General features: G+C 41.1%; 1 long non-coding RNA gene across 1 annotated transcript in view; it reads right to left on the bottom strand.

Moving 5' to 3' along the window:
* Positions 1–240: 240 nt before the first annotated feature.
* The window catches only part of LOC109372269 (uncharacterized), a 15,840-nt gene continuing 4,216 nt past the window's right edge, over positions 241–11,864 (bottom strand). Inside the window, exon 3 of the long non-coding RNA XR_002122022.1 lies at positions 241–625. This is a non-coding gene — a long non-coding RNA (uncharacterized LOC109372269). The remainder of the gene's footprint in view (positions 626–11,864) is intronic.

Here is an 11,864-nt window from a genome sequence, read left to right as displayed (position 1 = left end):
GTTCAGCATCTTAGCTGTGGAGGGCAGTGTCACTGACCCTCATATGTGGGATCCAAACCGGGGCCCTCTGGCGTCCCAAGCCAGTTCTTAACCATTGCGCCACTCGGCCAGTCCCCCTCATGGCCTTATTTTAATCAACAAGTTTAACTTGTCTCTGTCCCACTTTTATAGCCATTTCCCCAAACAGGAACAATACAAACTAGCTTGTGTTTCACCGCTTTTATTAATCTCAACTCACCCTCACGTGCCTGTAGTGGAATGCAAGAGTGAGAAGGCTGAGAAATAGGGAGGTGAAATAATACAAAGTTCGGATCATAAATGTCCGAGTATAAAAGATTTTGAAGCTCCTGTGAAGGGAAGAGTCTACCAGGTTTTTTTTCATAGTTCAGGTCAGAGATGGTTCTGTGGTTATGAAACTGGCCTCATAGGGATTTTTCACCAGCTTGGCACAGCGGAAAATCATCACTATGAGGAAAAGAAACAGAAGAGCAACAAAGGCGATGGCAAAACACTCGTCTACATTGACGGTGGTGGGCAGGCTTGAGTCATCCATGGGAACACACACCTCTTCACTCTGTCCAGCTGTAGCTACCTCCTCAGGTGTCTCTTCAGATTTGTCATATTACTAGACAAAACAGGATAAAACAAGTTTATTGGTTTGTATGTATACGTATATGTATGTATTTTCTTTTTTTTAATTTTTATTGGGGAACAGTGTGGTTTTCCAGGACCCATCAACTCCAAGACAAGTAGTTGTTTCCGTCTAGTTGCGGAGGGCGCAACTCAGTGGCCCATGTGGGGATCGAACCGCCAGCCTTCGTGTTATGAGCACTGCGCTCTAACCAGCTGAGCTAACTGGCTGCCCCTGTGTATATTTTCTTTTTAAAAAAAATTTATTGGGGGAATTGGGTGAGGGGAACAGACAAGTTCCTGTTCTTTTTGTTCTTCAGTTTAGTTGTGGAGGACGTCATTTCACTGGCCCATGTTGGTATTATCATTATGCTCTTCCCGAATGAGGCAGTTGCTCACCTGCCATTGGACGGCCGCTCACGGCAGCTCTCTGCTGCTCACACAGCTCACGAAAGCGCACACCAGCTGCTGGCCAGCCCCACTGCAGTCTACGCCATCGCTGGCCACTCACAGCAGCCCAGCTTCAGGTTGAGGTATTGTTCACCATCTTAGCTGTAGAGGGTGCAGCGTCACTGGCCCTCAAGTGGAATCCAAACCCGGGCCCTGCTGCTCAGAGCTGGCATCCCAAGACAACTCTTAACCAACACACCACCCGGTCAGCCCCATTTTTTTTTTTTTTTAGCCGAGCCATCCTGCCACCTGTTGGCAGGTCAGCGGCAGCTCAGCTTGGGCCAGGAATCGAACCGGTATATTTTCTTAATAACACTATGTGGAAACCAAAGTGGCTTTGCCAAAAAACAAACAAACAAGCAAACAAACAAAAAGCAAACAACAAGATTTATGTAAGGAGCACTTATGAAACTGATAAAGTTAGTACAGGTGACTTTCAAGATATACACACACATAAAAGCACTAAATATCTAGAGACTTATTCCATGGCAAAACATGAACAAATATGTATAACTCAGAAATCAAATGGGGCTTCCTTGCCCTAGAAGATCCTGGGAAAGCTGTCTTGAACACCCCAATTCTGTGTTAAGTCCAAATTTTTCTCTAAGAGTTTTTAAAAATTTTTAAAGTATGTATTGTTAACTAATTTGTTGTGGAGTCTTAACATACTGCATATGAACATAAAATTGTTTTGTTTTTTTATAAACACCATGTTTAGCTATGCTGTCATTCCCATCTCTTAATGAAAAATCAGGTATATCCCAGAAGTGATCAATTTCAGTTATTAAAAATGAGTCCACTAAAATAATATTGAAAAGAATAAAGTCAGAGAACTCCCACATTCCTATCTCAAAATTCACTAAAAGCTACAGTTAAGTTATTAAATAGAGTGGTACTGGCATAAGGATGACATAAAGATCAATGGACTAGAATTGGTAGTTCAGAAATAAACTCATATCTATTGTCAACTGTTTTTTGACTAGAGTGCCAACACCATTCAAAGAAAAACAAAACAAAACAGAAAAAACAAATGGCGCTGACACAACTGGAGATTCATATGCAAAAGAATAAAGTTGGACCCTTACTTCACATCATACGTATATATAAAAATTAACTCAGAATAGATCAAAGACCTAAGTGTAAGAGCTAAAACTATAAAACCTTTAGAAGAAATACAAAGGAATAAATCTTCGAAACCTTGGATTTGGCAAAGGATTTTTAGATATGACATCAAAAGCACACGCAACAAAAAAGATAGATAAATTGGACTTCATCAACTTAAAACTTTTGTGCTTCAAAGGACACTATCAAGAAAGTGAAAAGAGGGCCGGCTGAGTGGCGCGTTGGTTAAGAGCTGGCTTGGAAAGCCAGAGGGCCCTGGTTCGGATCCCACATATGAGGGCCAGTGAGTGACATTGCACAGCTAAAATGCTGAACAACAGCTCAACCTGGAACTGGGCTGCCGTGAGTCACCGGCGACGGCATAGGCGGCAGCCCCTGCTGCAGTGGGTTGCCATGGGCTACTGTGTGTGTAGCCAGCAGCCAGTATGAGCGGCCAGCAGAGAGCGGCCATCCAGAAGCTGGCGACTGATCTGCTTCGCTGGGGAAGAGCGCAATGATATTGCCAACTTGGGCCACCAACTTGGGCCAGTGAAGCAACGTCCTCCACAATTAGACTGAAGAACAAAAGGACAGCAACTTGTCTGTTCCCATCCCCCAATTCCCCCAATTAAAAAAATCTTTAAAAAAAAAGAAAGTGAAAAGACAACTCAGAATGGGAGAAAATTTTTTTGCAAATAATAAACCTGATAAGGGATATTTATCTTGATTTCTTACAACTAAGTAGTGAGACCACCCAATTAAAAATTGGGCAAAGGATCTAAATAGACCTTTCTCTAAGACAAGATATACAAATGGCCAATAAACACAAGAAAAGATGCCCAACATCCTTAGTCATGAGAAGTTACTAATCAACGGGCAGAAAGTTTCAGTCAAGCAAGGTGAATACATTCTAGAAATTTGCTATACTTTTATACTTTGTACCTCTGGTCAATGGTAACATATGGTACACTTAAAAATTTAAGAGGGTAGATCCCATGTTGAGTGTTCTTACCATAGTAAGATAAAATTTTTAAACAAGAAAGGCAGAAAAGAGGGGTTGAAGCAACCTGTGGCGACAGAAAAAGGGAGAGTTGAGATTAAATTGATCAAAGAAGATTTTTTTTCCCTTGAGTGCCAGATATGGACCCACAGATAGGGACCAGCCTGGGGGTTATATAAAAGAGGATCTAGGGCCAGCTGAGTGGCCCAGTTGGTTAAGAGCACAAGCTCTGAGCAACAGGGTCGCTGGTTCGAGTCCCACATGGGCCAGTGAGCTGTACCCGAGCTGAGCTGCCACTGAGCTGCCAACAGGTGGCAGGACAGCTCAGCTGGTGAAAGCATGTGCCCCTAACAACAAGGTTGCTGGTTCTACTCCATTACGGGATGGTGGGCTACGCCCACCCGCAAGTAAGATTGAACATGCACCTTGAGCTGAATGGCCATGGGTTGCTGACAGGCGGCCAGATGGTAACTGGACCTGGAGCTGAGCTAGCTGCACCCTCCACAACTAAGACTGAAGGACAACAACTTGGCTGTTCCCCTTCCCCAATTCCCCAACACTGTTCCCCTTCCCCAATTCCCCAATAAAATCTTTAAAAAAAAAAAAAAAGAGGATCTAGGCCAAGAGAACTTCCTGCTAGGTTGAATGAAGTTACCTTAACAGAAAACAGCTGGACATGAACTTGGATTCAGCATTATAAAGACCAGCCAGAGAAGGGACATTGTCTCTAAGGGATCCGAAGTTAGATAACACCAGCCAGGAAATTTCTGAGGAAACTATGAAAAGCACATCATGAGAGTAAGAGCGCTGAGCATCAGTTAAGCCTAGGGAGAAAAAAATGCCAATAGATTTGTTCTGAAAAATGGTTTAATGGGACGTATGTGCCTTATCTTTTGTACAGTGCTCTTTCAGAGCAGGTCGTATGCATTATTGTGGCCCACGTTTCATTGGCTTCTCACTCCCTCCATCTATTAATATCCTTTTGGGCCTATTTCCAAAATCTCTCCCAAATCAATTTCCTTTACTTTATCCCATGGCCAACACTGTACTCGAGGCCGTCCAATGCCAGACTCCTGCAACCGCTTTACAATTTCCTGAAAACATTCTGATGACTTTCCAAACCACAAAGCGATCTTTAATAAACATAAATCGATCAGTCCTGTTAACTGATCAATAAAAGGCAAAAGTGAGAGGCAACAAGTGTTTGAGATTCAAAAGAATGGCTACTCTGACTCAGGCAGAAACCCAAAAAGTGTTCTGATGAAGAGGTGAAGGCAAGAGGTTTGTATGAGAAAAGGGAATAATGACATGATTAGAAGGAAGGGACTTCTATTGGTGTTAATAAGTCAAGAAAGGAATTTCTATAGGTGCTGATAAGCTACATTATTCTTTAGCTATAAATGGTGGTGCTAATTCTAAAGAATGTGTTTAATTTGCAGTCCAGTAGTCAGAATGTCTGCTTTTCTGTTAGCTTTGCAAATAGTTGTGTGGAATACAATGTTGGTTTGGCTCAGTCCAAAGGTTAGTTTAGGCAGTTTAAACATTTCAAAGATTTGAGGAGTAAGACATGCAAGGCAATTCCTGTGGGCTGGCAGCTCTGACTCCATTTTGAAGTGGCTTTGTTTACATTATTTTTCACAGTTCTTTGATTAAAATCCTTCGGCAGCTTCCCACTGTCTTCAAACTTCTTAAACGGGATGTCAAGCCTCTCCACAATTTGGTCTGCCTTATTTATTGCCACTCTCTCCCATGTACCTTTTGACCCAGCAATGCTAGACTTCTTTCTCATGCTTCCATGAGTTTTGAATGATCCGCCTTTGCCTCCAATCCTTTTCCACTAACATGCTCTGTACATTATTCCCCTCCTATATTCAACTTTTAGTTTAAATGTCAATTTCCCAGGGAGATATTGTAGTAACATTCACTATCATTTATTATAATTACTTCAGTGTCTGTCTTTGATAAAATAATAATCCTACATGAGAGTAGAGACCATATCTAATATGTTGGGGGTTTTTTATCCTAAAAGTCTAGGATATATTAGAGGTTCAATAAATATCTGTTCAGTGAATGAATGTAGCACTCCACTTTGCTGAAGTTGGCAGGTAAAAAAGTTGAATGAATGAATGAATGAATGAATACGTTGGAGAATGTGGCACTGAATTAAGATAGAAGAAGACTATTGGTGATCTAAAAGAAAACAGTGTCAGCAAAGTGGTAAAGAAGGAATCCAAATGTTAGTGGGTTAAGCAGGAAAGAGTGGTGAGGACATGAAGACATTAAAACTTTAAATTATTTATAGGAGTTCAACTAGAAAAGAAAGAAGTAGAAGAGCAGCTAAATGCTTATTGCAGTCAAGTGAGGGATTCCTTTTCAGAGGCAGAATAGAATGGTGTCAGGTTGGATGCGTTTGGTTGCAAGTGACAGAAAAGTCCACTTAAGTGAGATTAAACAATACACGGAACCCATTGACTTATGAGGCTGAAGCCCAGAGTAAAGCTAACTTTAGGTATGGTTGGGTCTAGAGATTCAAGGTGTTATCAGGGTTCTGCCCTTATACGTCTATGATTTTTCTCACCCCCACCTTTCTTCTATGTTGATTTTATACCCCGGCTGGCTTCCCTGTGGTAGCAAGAATGGCTCCAGCAAATCCAGACCCCACATATCGCCGCTTCATATCATGTCTTCCTCCCCAATTCCACAGGAAGAAAGAACACTTTATTGTTTTAAAGATTTTATTGGGGAATTGGGGAAGGGGAACAGTGTTGAAGAATTGGGGAAGGGGACCAGCCAAGTTGTTGTTCTTCAGTCTTCGTTGTGGAGGGCGCCAGTCGCCATCTGGCTGCGCGTCGGCAGCTTGTGGCCTCTAAGCTGAAGGTGCTGTGTTCAGCCTTAGTTGCAGGTGGGCGTAGCCACCATCCCATGCGAGAGTCAAACTAGCAGCCTTGTTGTTAAGAGCACATGCTCTATCCATTGAGCCATCCGGGGGCGGCAGCTCAGCGCAAGGTGCCGAGTTCAGTCTTAGTTGCGGGTAGGCATAGCCCACCATTGAACAGGCAATCTTGTTGTTACACCAGCTGAGCCATCCTGCCACCTGTTGGCAACTCAGCGACAGCTCAGCTCAGGCACAGAGTCACTGGCCCATGTATGAATCTAACCGGTGGCCCTGTTGCTCAGAGATTGAGTTCTTAAGCCAACTCTTAACCAACTGAGCCACTCGGCCGGCCCAGAAAGAACACTTTTATATTAGTCAGGATTGTTGTTTGCAAGCAACAGAAACAGCCTCCCTCACTTAAGCAGAAAAGGCATTTATTATAAAGAGATCAGGTAGATTCTAGAATCAAGTAGAAGGAGAACTGGTTTTTATAAAAAAAGCAAACCAAGAGAGGCAGGCATTGGGAGCCACAGTCAAGGTCCACACAGGAAAGTTGTGGTTAGGGCACTGCTGGCACCGGCCCTGCCACCACCAGACACTGCTGTGGCTGAGCATGGTTGCTACTGTCATTGGATACTGCTGCTTCTGCCATGCCTGAATTATAAATTGTGTCACCATTGTGTCACTCAGTATTGCAGTTCCTGGCAGAACCATCTGACGGGTCAAGGCTGAGTCACACAACAGCACCTCAGCTACCGTGGAGTGAAAGAAGGAATATTTGGTGTCTCTAGGCTTCTGTAGTGGGAATGAGGTTCTCTCTCTTATCGATGTTGGAGGAAGATGTCCCTCCAACAGGAAGGGTTTGTGGAGGTTGGGCAGACAAAAAAATGAAGAACATTTAGTGTTTTTAATTTTTTAATTTTTTTTGTCTTGGCCCAAATCCAGCTATATGCTGTTTATGAGACTCAACTAAAATTTAAAGCATGGAAAGATTGAAAGTAAAAGGTATATTAGGTGAATACTAACCGAAAGAAAACTGAGGGGCTATGTTAATATCAGACAAAATAGACCTTAAGACAAAAAACATTATTAGGGATAGACAGAATTAACAGATTACAATAAAGGGTAAAATTCAGTGAGAAGACATAACAATTCTAAATTGCATGCACCTAATAAAATGGCTTAAAGATAAATAAGAAAACAATAGGACTATAGGGAGAAATTTATTTTTAAAAATGCCACTATAGAGGACAGCCAACACATTTTCTCAATTACCAGTAGGTCAACTAGGCAAAAATCAGTGAAGATATAGAATATTTGAATGATACAATTAGCAAGCTTGATTTATTTGAACATCTATAGAACCCTACATCTAACCTTTGGCAAATTCAAACTTTTCCATGCGTTGTTTAATCCAATTTGAGTTGATTTTTGGGGTTTTTGTTTTTATCATGTGAAACAAAAACATACTTACTTCATATATTAAATCACTTTTTGCTTAAAATAGGGAATATGGTTTCTGTTCTCTGCATATTAACCTTGATGATACAAATACCAAGTTGAGTTTATCCTAGGAATGCAGTGTAGTTTACATTAGAAAATCTATAAATGACATTTATTTTATGTATATATTTTTATATCTTATATATGTATGTTTATATATAACAGATTAAAAGAAAAATCATATGAACACCTCAATGATTGCAGAAAAAGCATTTGATAAAATTGAGGACTAACATAAATCAGCCATATTAATATTCGTAACCAAATAGGGATAGAAGGGAACAACTTTAACTCGATAATGGTTATCAAACAAAAATGTATAGGGAACATCCTACTTAATGGTCAAAAGTTGAAAGAGTTTCCTTTTAAAAAACAGGAGCAAGACAAAGATGGTCACTGCCTTTCCTTTTATTCAACATCATTCCGGAGCCAGCACAGTAGGTAAGATAAAGAAAAAAAAGTATAAGGATTTAAAAGAAAGACACAAAAATGTTCATTATTCACATATGTTCTTGCCTATAAAATAGTCTACAGAAAATATCAGAAATAAGCAGCGTTTAGCAAGGTATCTGGATAAGATACAGAAGTCAATTGCATTTCTAAATATCAGCAATAAACAATAAGAAAATGTAATTAAAAAGACATTGTTTACAATAGCACAAAAATGCATAAAGTATTTAAAAAATAAGTGTAACAAAAGTTGAGCAGGACCTGTTGAAAGAAATTATCCAATTTTACTGAGAGTCACTAAAGAACACTTAAGTAAATGCAGGGATATACCATGTTTATGGATTCAACATGGTAAAGTTGTTAACGCTCCCCAAATTGATCTTTAGATGCAATGCAATTCTGCCCAAATTCCATAAGGGCTTTTAAAAAAACCTGACAATCCCATTTTCTTAAGTGTCAGTGGGAGCTCACAGGCTCAAGAATAAAGAAGACATTATGAAGAAAAAGAATAGGGTGGGGAGATTTCCCATATCAATTATCAAGACTTATTATAGAGCTATAGTACTTTTGACAGTGAGGTATATGTGCAGACATAGATAATAGACCATTTGAGCATACTAGAGAGCCCAGAAACAAATCACACATTTAGAGAAACTTGAATTACAACAGACTGGGCATTGTTGATCACAGGAAAAGAATGGACTATTTGATAAGTGATACTGGAGATAGAATATCCATTTAAAAATTGCATCTATAGTGATATGTCAAAAGCAAATTAAAAACCTATAGAAGAAAATATAAAATGTCTTTATGACCTCAGGATAGGAAAAGATCTCTTAAACAAGATACGGATGGTACAACATATGTAAAAAGAGATTGGTAAATTTGACTTTACAGTTAAGCACTATGGATCACCATAGATACTATAAAGTAAGACAAAATACAGATCATAAGCTTGGAGAAGGTATTTGCCATACATATTATAAACAAAGGATTAGCATCCAAAGTTATAAAAGAAAAACTCCTTCAACTTAATAAGAAAAAGAGAAGTCAACAGGAAAATTAGCAAAAGACATGAACTGGCATTTCACACAAAAAAGAAACATGAATGGTACATAAATATATGAAAAGATGTTCAATTTTACTAGTATCCATGAAAATACAAATATCCATTCTTTTATCCACTAGATTGGTAAACATTAAGAAGTCTGGTAACAAAAAGTGTTGGCAAGGCTGTGATTTACCTGAAGCTCCTATGCACTGCCTATCAGCAGCATCAGAGTAGACACTGAAAAAGCCTCCTGTGGAAAACCAGTTAGCCGTTATCTGGTAAAATTGGATGTACGTATTCTCCACAACCCAACAATTCCACTCCTGTGTATACACCAGGAGAAACATAAAAGAATGCTATTGCAGGGGCCGGCCGAGTGGCGTGTTGTTTAAGAGCGGGCTTGGGACACCAGCTCTGAGCAGAAGGGCCCCAGTTCGGATCCCACATGAAGGCCAGTGACACTGCCCTCTACAGCTAAGATGGAGAGCAACAGCTCAATCTGGAGGTGGGCTGCTGTGAGTCACAGGCGACGGCGTAGGCTGCAGTGGCCTGCCGTAAGCTACTGTGAGTGGCTGGCAGCCAGTGTGAGCAGCCAGCAGCTGGCGTGAGCCGCCTTCCAATGGATGGCGACTGATCTGCCTCACCCGGGAAGAGCGCAATGATCACAATACCAACATGGGCCAGTGAAGCAATGTCCTCCACAACTAGACTGAAGAACAAAAGGACAACAGATTGTTTGTTCCCCTTCCCCGATTCCCCAATGCTGTTCCCTCCCCCAATTCCCCAATAAAATCTTAAAAAAAAAAAAAGTGCATATGGTATCCTAGGTCATATATAAAAGTAGGGACATATTTTCAACTTTGCTTCCAAACCCTTCCTGATGTGTTTCAAGGGCTTTTGCCACAGCAATCCATTGGCCAAAGTCTTCGTTAGGATTGTCCGCTCTAATTCCCTGAAAACTGATATAATGGAGCTCATTGTCTTGTAATTATAATTTGTATTATAATGCCAAGTTCCCTTAATTTGTTAGCCTTGTCCACCCCAAAATGAATTTTCAAGGCTATGCAAACCCTACACATGTGGGGACTAGGTGATGCATCACACCTGTGAAGTGAACTGAAGGATTCTGGGAGGGTACCTAAGAAACAAAGCAAAACAAAACAAAACAAAACAGCACAACTCCTGCAGTGAGCTGGACGCTAGGCTTTCCAATTCTATCCTTAAGCTGCATTTATTTTTTGGGAGAAAATTTCCCATATTCGATGTGTGTGTCTAGGTCATCTTCCCCAGGGCAGATTCCTGCTAAGCTCCCTGCAGCTTTTTCCATCAGACTGATATCCAGACTGCAGGTATTCTAACTCATAACTGATAGGGAGATGGGCTTGTCTACACAGGCATCAAACCAAAACTGATAGCCATTAACGGGTCCTGAGATAAGAGAAGTCCTTTCATTTCTGGGAAGGAAGAAATAGTTTTGATTGCTAAAACTCTCTGTGAGGAAAAATAGTTCTTGTGGGAAGTTAGAAAAAATTAAATATAGTATCAAATGAAACTTTTCATTATTGCATAATCAGAAATTAGTATCATCATTTCATTAAAAAAAAAGTTATTTGGGATACAGTACTCAATGGCTCCGGAGATCAATGTGTGTGTGTGTGTGTGTGTGTGTGTGTGTGTGTGTGTCCTTTGAAGAGGGGACATCTTATGTGTCCTTTGAAGAGGGGACATCTTAGGGAGAGTTCATTGGAAACTCCTGCTTGTCCATTCAATTCTTAGTTTTGGAAGGGCAAAGGGCATTCCTTCCAGATAAGTCAACTCCCAGTGAGAACAGTTTAATGGCGGCCATGAAATATAACACAGTGGTGAAGAACGTGCATTCTGGAGGCAATCCCTCTGGATTTGGACCCTGGTTCTGAGAAAGCTCGGTGATCCTGAGGGTGTAACTTAACCTTTCAGAGTCTTGGTTTCCTTCTCTGTAAAGTGAGGGTAACATATAACAATCCTATGAGGTAGATGTTGAGATGAAATAAATCAATGCTTGTGGGACACACAGAACAGTGTCTGGCACATCACATTTGCCAGGCAAGTGTGTGCTATTATTATCCTCCATAGGTTTACTATGTTCCTCATTTCTTGCACCTTTTCTCTTGCCCTGGAACGTCTGAAGGTCAATGCTATATAAATTTCCCATTTCAGTGGAGCTCTGGAGCACACTCGTCATATGTCGCAGCTACACAGTATGGAAAGTGTCTAACATCAACAGAGAAGGGAGGCAAAGGAAGCCTGGAACCCATAGTTCAAAGCACTGACAAGCACTCTGGGTTTCAGTTCGTTGGTGCAAGGAATGTAATAGATATTCAACGTATGACATGACGTGAGGAAAAGATACCAATCTGAGGTTAGGCTGTGCATTCCCCAGAGTTTACGTGTCAAAGCAAGTCTTTGTGATGATTGGGAATGGGCCTTCCAGCCATCTGTTTTATCTCTAGCCAGATACTTTCCTGGTGAAAAAATTCACCCTAAGAGAGATAGTCTGGGTTCCTGGGTCTGGAGGAGATAAGATTCTGACAGTGTCTGTGAGACAAAGCGTTCTTTGGCCTACCTCTTCTGAGCTTACTCACACCTGAGTCCTAGGGTATGGGTGAGTCAAGACTAAATACCACCCCCTGGGCTGGCCGAGTGGCGTGATGGTTAAGAGCTGGCTTGGGACTCCAGAGGGCCCCGGTTCGGATCCCACATATGAGGGCCAGTGACACTGCCCTCTACAGCTAAGATGCTGAACAACAGCTCAACCTGGAGCTGGG

Source organism: Hipposideros armiger, unplaced genomic scaffold (assembly GCF_001890085.2).
Source record: "Hipposideros armiger isolate ML-2016 unplaced genomic scaffold, ASM189008v1 scaffold_621, whole genome shotgun sequence".
In the NCBI taxonomy this organism is placed as follows: domain Eukaryota; kingdom Metazoa; phylum Chordata; class Mammalia; order Chiroptera; family Hipposideridae; genus Hipposideros; species Hipposideros armiger.
This window is presented reverse-complemented; position numbering and strand designations above follow the sequence as displayed.